Source organism: Oryctolagus cuniculus, chromosome 5 (assembly GCF_051225735.1).
Source record: "Oryctolagus cuniculus isolate XC-2025 breed Fujian yellow rabbit chromosome 5, ASM5122573v1, whole genome shotgun sequence".
Classification (NCBI taxonomy): domain Eukaryota; kingdom Metazoa; phylum Chordata; class Mammalia; order Lagomorpha; family Leporidae; genus Oryctolagus; species Oryctolagus cuniculus.
The window spans coordinates 35720096-35728814 of NC_142871.1; positions in this window are offsets into that span (position 1 = coordinate 35720096).

Below are 8719 nucleotides of genomic sequence, written 5' to 3' on the forward strand. Positions count from 1 at the left end.
ATACTCTATAAGTATTAATTGTTTTTGCTTCTTTTTACAAGCATGTAGTCACCATTCATAGTAACCTCTTATACTCAGCCTTAAGCCCCTTGGAAGACGCAGTTGAACTGGGCATTCTCAGTGATTACTCACTTTGATGCCTAGATATATCAAAGTCAGGTAGAAACTACAGAGCCATATAGCCAAGGTCAATTACCAGAAGCTAACATTTGCACTGTGGTTTTGCACACTTTCTGTGTATTCAGACAATAGACAAGGACTTGCATTTATAAACTGCCCTACTACTCTGCATATTCCTGGTTATGTTTAGACATAGTGACCTCTCACTGTACTTGGTTCACTGTAGTCTTCCTACACTAACCTAAGTATTACTAAATATAAAATTAGTACATATGGTATAAATACTACACTAAATATAACACATATCTAAGTATTATTTTAGCACAGTGAGCAATGAAGCAACATAAACACCAATAACTATCAAATTGAATCTATTGCTTAAAAATAGTAGCAACCAAAGGATTCAAGCAAAGCAAAAATAAATAAATAAATGGATAAGAAAATTCCTCATTGTTCAGAAAAGGATCCACTGCAGCCACCAGTACCACCACCACCACCACCATCATCACCATTGTAAAACACACACATGCAAACATACACAAAATCACTAATAACATCCCCTTTCCCTGGAGAGCTGAGTGAAAGCTAGAGACATGACTAAGGCTACTGTTACAATGGGTTAATGGTAATATTAGTTATTTCATTGTCTGGCTGTTGCCTGGCAATTCAATGGCATCTTTACTGAATCTGATGGCTTTCATATTTATTTATATGTTCTTAGAAACTCTTAAGGAACACACCAATCTCAACCCCCAATTAAACACAATAGCTCAAACACAAATATCCTATGCTAATTTCTCCAACATTAAACTTTTAAAACTGCTTCTGAGATATACAAGGGAGATTAACAAACTTGAATGACTAACATAGTTCTCATACATTGGATTCTACAACATAGAGTTATTTATTTCTTGTTTCCAAAATAAAGCTTGTCAAAAGAGAACAAAACCACCTTCCCTGTGCTGGATCATCAACTTATTTTGGAAGTATTTCCATTCCTTCTCTTGCACCTTGCTCTACTGCAGGAGCTGAAGCCCAGCCACCACATGTCCCACATGTCCTTGTCATCAGATTCCACTTCAATGTCTAGAAATCAGAGATACCTATGTGAGTTCTGTGGGGGAAGACAGGAAGGGTCATTATAGTCCCCTGGTATCAGGAAGTCATGTGGGCTTCAGCAAAAAGCTGAAGTGAATTTTTTTTTAAAGATGCATTTATTTATTTGAAAGGCAGAGAGTTCTGGGACGGGGTAGGGGGGAGATTTTTCATCTGCTGGATCACCCCCTAAATGACTGCAACTTCTGGAGCTGGGTCAACCTGAAGCAAGGGGTCTGGAACTCTATCCAGGTCTCCCAAGTGGATGACAGGAACCCAAGCACTTGGGCCACCTTCCACTGCTTTCCCAGGCACATTAACAGGGTTCTGGATTGGAGGTAGAGTAGCCGGGACTCAAATGAGTGCTCATATGGGATGCTCGCAATAGAGGCAGTAGCTTAACCTGCTGCACCACAATGCCGGCCCCTACCTATTTCAGGACTATAAGTAGTGAGGACATAAGAGGTGCTCCCTGATTTGGATATGACTTTTCCCTCAGGGACTCATGTTGAGGAGTCTTTCCCATTGTGAGCTATTAAGAGGGTGGAAACTTAATCTGACCGTGGTGTTTGGAGGTGGAGCCTTGGGAGGTGATGGGATTGGATGAGGTCATCATGGTAGAGGCCCCATGATTGAGTTCTGATGGTTTTTTAGGAAAAAAGAGCAACACCAGAGGACACACACCCACACTCCTTCTCTCTCTATGTGACACTATGTGCCACCTTGGGCTGCCAACATGAAGCCCATCTCAAGGCATGTTTCCTTGACATTGGACAGAATTGTGAGTTAAAGTAAACCTCTTTTCTTTATAACATACCCAGTCTACGACCTTGTGTTATTAATGACAGAAAGCAGACTAGTGACTTTTCCTTGTGAGTTTCAGAACAGGCTAGAAACTTCCTTGAATTTTGCACACCATGCTCTTATTGTGATTTTATACATCTTTGATCCCCTGTGTCAAATCTGTTGTCACTTGACCATCTTAGAGCAGGTTTTCTTTATCTAAGTATGGATGAATACAGTGGTGAGTTGCAAAGCAAATGCCAGCAGAATTTTTTTCTGACTTGACCATGTAGAGGTTTTGTGACTTTGCTTCTTTGTCTTCCCATCAGCTGTGGCCATGCTCTGAGAGCTGGCCATTTGATAGGGCATGTAAATGGGGGTGCTGCTCTAGTGAGGCCCATACAAATCTCCCATGGGATATTCTTTCTCCTTTCCCTGCCAATTCTTCCAATGGACCAGATCCTGGAGGAGCAAGGAGCTCACCATGGATAAAGTATGTATTCCTCTGATGGACCCTAGAGTAGAACCTCTCCATTCCGGCAACCTTTCCTCATGTAAGTTAACAGGGCTCAAAGGAGTGCTCATGTGGGATGCTGGCATTAGAGGCAGTAGCTTAACCTGCTGCACCACAATGCCAGCCCCAGATATGATGATGTTGTTAGCATCTCGTGGAAACTACCTGGAAACAAAACAGGTCAGCTACTCAATATCATGACAAGCTTTAGCTAAATATCACTTTTCCCTACACTCTGACCTACCCAGTATTGTCAAATGAACTCACAGAAGTCAGTGGAATGTAGGCAGAGACTTCCAGATACTACAAAAAGTCCTGGAATAGGACTTTTTCTTTTTTTTATTTTGAGGAGCCACTGAATTGTTGGGGCTCAAACTACAAAAAGTCCTGGAATAGGACTTTTTTTTATTTTGAGGAGCCACTGAATTGTTGGGATTGTTTGTTACAAGTAGCTCACTCCAACTGGTGCATGGTCCTGGAAAGTGAGGAGTATTTCTTTGTCTGCTTAGATTACTGTTTTAAAAAATACCTAAAACTGGGTAGCTTAAAAATGACAGAAATTTAGTCCTCATGGTTCTGAATTCTGATAAGTTCAAGATCAAGGCTAATAGATCTGGTATCTGGTAAAGGCCGCATGCTTTCTGGTTCACAGATGAATGGGGCAAGGCAGCTCTATGCAGGGCCTCTTTTCTAAAGGCACCAATCCCGTTGATGAGGAGTCCAGCCCTATGATTTAATAACTACTTGAAAGGCTCCCCTTCCTAATACTGTCTCACTGATGATTAGATTTGCCATAAAGCTGGGGGAAATAAAAATATTCAGATAATAGTAGACATTCTATACATTTTGCTTTTCCCACACTGCCAGTCATGCATCTATAGAAGATAATAGAATCAATAAATTCTTATTTTATGAATGAAGGAAATAGGAGATAATAATAAATATATTTAAATAAGGGTAATTTAATAATTGATCCTTGGAGGAGGTCAACTCTAATATATAGTAATAATCATTATATCATATGTGCTTGAATAAAAAAAGATGTACCAGTCTTCCAGGCTGTACTGGCTGTATGACCAAAGGCATAAATTAGTAAATAGAACAGAGAGGGCTCACTAGGCTAATCCTCCACCTTGCGGCGCTGGCACACCAGGTTCTAGTCCCGGTCTGGGCGCCGGATTCTGTCCCGGTTGCCCCTCTTCCAGGCCAGCTCTCTGCTGTGGCCAGGGAGTGCAGTGGAGGATGGCCCAAGTGCTTGGGCCCTGCACCCCATGGGAGACCAGGATAAGTACCTGGCTCCTGCCATTGGATCAGTGCGGTGCGCCGGCCACAGAGCGGCGGCCACTGGAGGGTGAACCAACGGCAAAGGAAGACCTTTCTCTCTGTCTCTATCACTGTCCACTCTGCCTGTCAAAAAAAAAAAAAAAAAAAAAAAAACAAAACAGAGAGGTTGAGTGTGGATCAGAGGTTAAAACTTGTTCAGCCACTACTAACTGGTTATCTGCAGAAAGATAGTTAAACTCTTAGGATTTCACTTTCTTCATCTATCCATTTCATCTGGAAGCAATAATCACAGGCCTCACTGTCTAACAAGGACTGTTGTGTGAGTTCCATGATTTCACATTTATAGGGTACTTGTGAAGAATGCCTGACACATCATATTGTTAGTACTGTATATAAAAATACTGAAAACTAGTCCAGCCTTTCCTGCTTTTAGCCATCTTTGATTCAGCTTTCTCCTGATTCTTCTTCCTCTGTTGATTTGGCTTTCACTGCCTTGGGTTCCTTCTGAATAGGAAAATCTAGGACTTTTCCTCATCTTTATGGTTTCCAGGTTTATTTGTATTTTCCAGGGTCCTTGGTTTGATTGCATATAGCTTATCTCAGAACTTATCATTCTTGCATTCTTACTAATGCTCCAATTAGCTGTAAATGTCCCTTTTGTTCCTCAACAGCTTTGAAACTTGGTCCCATTTGCTTTTTCTCATGTTTTTAAGGACCATATGGAAAGATTTAGAGAATTTTGAGTTTTATTGCCCTAGTGCACACCCAGGTCTGCTGTGCAGATCGTCCGTTCCATTTGTGCCTTGTTATGTGATGCACCACTTGTTTTCCCGCTTCTTAGAAACACTCTTCTTTCAGTTACATCTGTGACAGTTGATGGCTATAACATTTTTGCCCACCACACTATTCAACACACTCCCAGCTTTTCTGGCTTCCCTTTAGCTAAGTCTGGATGCTCATTCATTTTCCCTGTGTTCTTGCTTCTCTACATGCTCCCACCACACACAGCTGTGACTTGCTTTCCCTTGTCATAACGTTTTTCTCATTGAAATCATCCAGGTGTCTTTAGGAAAGGCCTCAGATGCTCTCCAAAATAACTTTTCTATGTGATGTTTGGTCTTTTGTCCCTGTAACAGACAGCACTCGTGAAATGCTATTTTAAATTTGTCCTACCAAGCTCAACTGCGTATGTTACTCTCTGAATTAGAGCTAATAAACAGGTCAGCTACTCAATATCATGACAAGCTTTAGCTAAATATCACTTTTCCCTCCACTCTGACCTACCCAGTATTGTCAAATGAACTCCACAGAAGTCAGTGGAATGTAGGCAGAGACTTCCAGAAGATTGCATGCTTTGATGCAGTTTGTGTCTGCTCTAATTATCTTTCCAATAGAGTGATAGATACCCAAGACTCTTGAACAAATGTTAAGGTCTTTTTACTTGATTAGGAAGAATTTTATTTTCTTCATTGTTATTCCTGAATACAGAAAAGGAAAAAGAATAGCCCATGATAAAGAGATGGGATCATCAGTGTTCTATAAGTAGGATAATGGCAAAATTACATAGTGAATCTTTATAAGTTACCAATGCTTTCAAAAAATTTGTTTATAAAAACAGCATTTGCTAAATGTGTCTGTGCCTTGTACTGGGTTGGTGCTGCCTTCGAGAGACCCAATATCTGGCATTAGCACACAGAGATGGACCACAGAGGAAAGTGGGAGGGGGTAGTAAGGGACAAACTCATAGCCATACAGCAGAAGGTTTTCATTGAAATAAACCAAGTACTTCAACAAGTGGCCTATGCTGGCGTCTCTAGCATTTCTTATTTTAGTTGTATGATTTTTAAATTTTTATTTATTCACTTATTTATGTATATTTGTTAGAAAGAGAGAACACAAGAGTGAGCTTTCCTCTGCTGGTTCACTCCCCAAATGCCCACAACAGCCAGGGCTGCACCAGGTTGAATTTAGGAACTGGGAACTCAGTCTGGGTCTCCTATATGAGTAGCTGCAATCCAACCACTTGAGCCACACCTGCTGTTCCCAAGGTGCACAATAGCAGGATGCTAGATTGAGGAGTGGAGCCAGAACTCAAACCTAAGTGTTCTCATACAGGGTGTAGGCATCCCCAGCTATAGTTCAACTATTACACCAAGTGTCCAGGTATCTAACATTTTAGTATCACTACAGTTTGTCTTTAATCTCTCCTGCTGTGACTTTGGTCTAGCCCTTATTATCTTCTCTGTTGTCACTCTCTGATGCTCTCCTTCTTTCTTCCACTGGCTTCCTGATCCCACATTAGTTGTCCTGTCTTGTCTGGTCTTCAATAGCACATGTGTTAAGTTATTCTTCCCTCATTTCTCCATATCATATATGTTACATTTTTCATATTATCTCAAATTCTTACTCAATTATTAGTTTCATGAGAGAGAGAAAGAACTAATTTCAATTTCTAATTTCTTCTGCACACATAAAATAAGGGTACCATCTATGGATATAGGTGTAAAGGCTTAATATTTGTGTGGTGGGAAGAATGAATATTGACCCTGATTCCCAAGATCTTTCTGGTTTACAGGCTGACAAAATGCATGCGGGTCATAATTCAACAATGCCTTCACACTCCTAGAACATATTTAAATATTCTTATGAAACTACACATGCTATTTTGAAAACCTCAGCATAACAGGATTAAGTGAAGTAGAGATCTTTCCTTTTTAACCTCTAGCACTTTGTTCAGAGAGATCCATAACTTGCATTTATCCATCTGAAAATGTTTTATGCATAAATAACCACACAGACATATTAACAACCTGGGTTGGTCTGAAGATATACACTCAGCTTTTCATAGATGTAGGTTCCTCATCTGTGGATTCAACAAATGATGGATTGAAACATTTTTTAAAAAAATTATTCCTGTGGGGTGGTGCTGTGGCACAGCGGGTTAAAGCCCTGGCCTGAAGAGCTGGCATCCCATATGGGCACTGGTTCTAGTCCCAGCAATTCCTCTTCTGATCCAGCTCTCTGCTATGGCCTGGAAAAACAGTAGAAGATGGCCCAAGTCTTTGGGCTCCTGCACTCATGTGGCAGACCCAGAAGAAGCTCCTGGCTCCTGGCTTTGGATCGGCACAACTCTGGCTATTGCGGCCATCTGGAGAGTAAACCATCAGGTGGAAGATAATGTTGTCGTTATTTCTTAATTCAAATAGCAACTAATTACACAACATTTCCATTGTATCCTGTTAGGTGTTGTAAGGCTTGTGTAGATGACTTAAAAAACATAGGAGGATGTGGGTACTCTATAGAATACTATACAGCAGTCAAAAACAATGAAATCTGGTCATTTGCAAAAAGATGGAGGAATCTGGAAAACATTATGCTGAGTGAATTAAGCCAGTCCCAAAGGGACAAATATCATATGTTCTCCCTGATTGGCGACAACTAACTGAGCACCAAAGGGGAAACCTGTTGAAGTGAAATGGACACTATGGGAAACAGTGACTTGATCAGCCCTTGTCCTGACTGTTGATGTACAATGTAATACTTTATCCCTTTTAGTATTTTTTTTTGTTCTAGTACTATTGGTTGAACTCTGTAATTAACACACAATTATTCTTAGGTGTTTAAATTTTAACTGAAAAGTGATCCCTGTTAAATATAAGAGTGGGAATAAGAGAGGGAGGAGATGTACAATTTGGGACATGCTCAATTGGACTTGCCCCAAATGGTGGAGTTAGAAATGTGCCAGGGGTAAGCTATATGTAAATACTATGCCATTTTCTCTATGGGATTTGGGAATCCACAGAGTTTGGTATCTGAGGGGGTTCCTAGAACTAACATCCTGTTGATATTGAAGGACAATTGTGTATCTTTTTATTTTACAGAGACTTCAAAAATCTTTATTTTTAGTAATTGTGAAAAAAGTGCATGGCAATCTTGTTTGTGTTCTTCAATAGGGATTATGAAACCGGAACTTGCCTTATGACTTAGGCTTATCTATTTGATCATCTATCATATACACTGATACTTTAGGACCTCCTGCTTCCTGAAACCCTGTGACGCTCCCTGAAACTGTTGAGTCAATAGAAGTTCTTCACCTGGTATGACGTAGTGTGCCATGTTGTTGCTATCCTGGTTTTAGCTTCTCTCCTATTCCTGCTTAGCTATCAATTGTTCTTTTTGCTAATATCAGTGATTTTTCTTTTTTTAAAAAAAATTATTTATTTATTTGAAGGTCAGAGTTACACAGAGAGAAGGGGAGGCAGAAAGAAAGAGAGAGAGGTCTTCCATCTGCTGTGCTGATCCAAAGACAGAAGCCAGGAGCCTCCTCCAGGTCTCCCACACAGGTGCAGGGGCCCAAAGACTTGGGTCATCTTCTACTGCTTTCCCAGGTCATAGCAGAGAGCTGGATAGGAAGAGGAACATCTGGCACTCGAACCTGCATCCATATGGGATGCTGACATGCAAGCGGCTGCTTTACCCACTGCACCACAGCACTGGCCCCCAGTGATTTGTTTTGCTCCAAATTTTATGCCCCTAACTTATGATGTATTTGCAAATTAGATTGCCAATTTGATTTGGGGTGCAAATAAAGCGAGGATGAATCGATCCCCAGGGAGGGTTTCAGAGGGTCCCCCTCTGAAAAGATGCATGCATCTTTGGGCACTGCCTTTGGGATTTGAATCACATGCACTGGAGTTCCACATCAAGCTGCTGGTAGGTGAGAACATTTGATGCAACCAAGACTGTCTTCAAAAGTGTCCCAGCACAGGGCTTGGCTTCAAGTGTGAGTGTCACTGGTTGGCAGACACTTTGAGAATTCAAGCCTGATCAGCAAAAGAAAACAAAAACAAAATCATTCACAAAAGCAACAACAAAAGTCAACTTTCTGCCCAACAGCCACAGGATTTCTTAAATGTTGAAGTC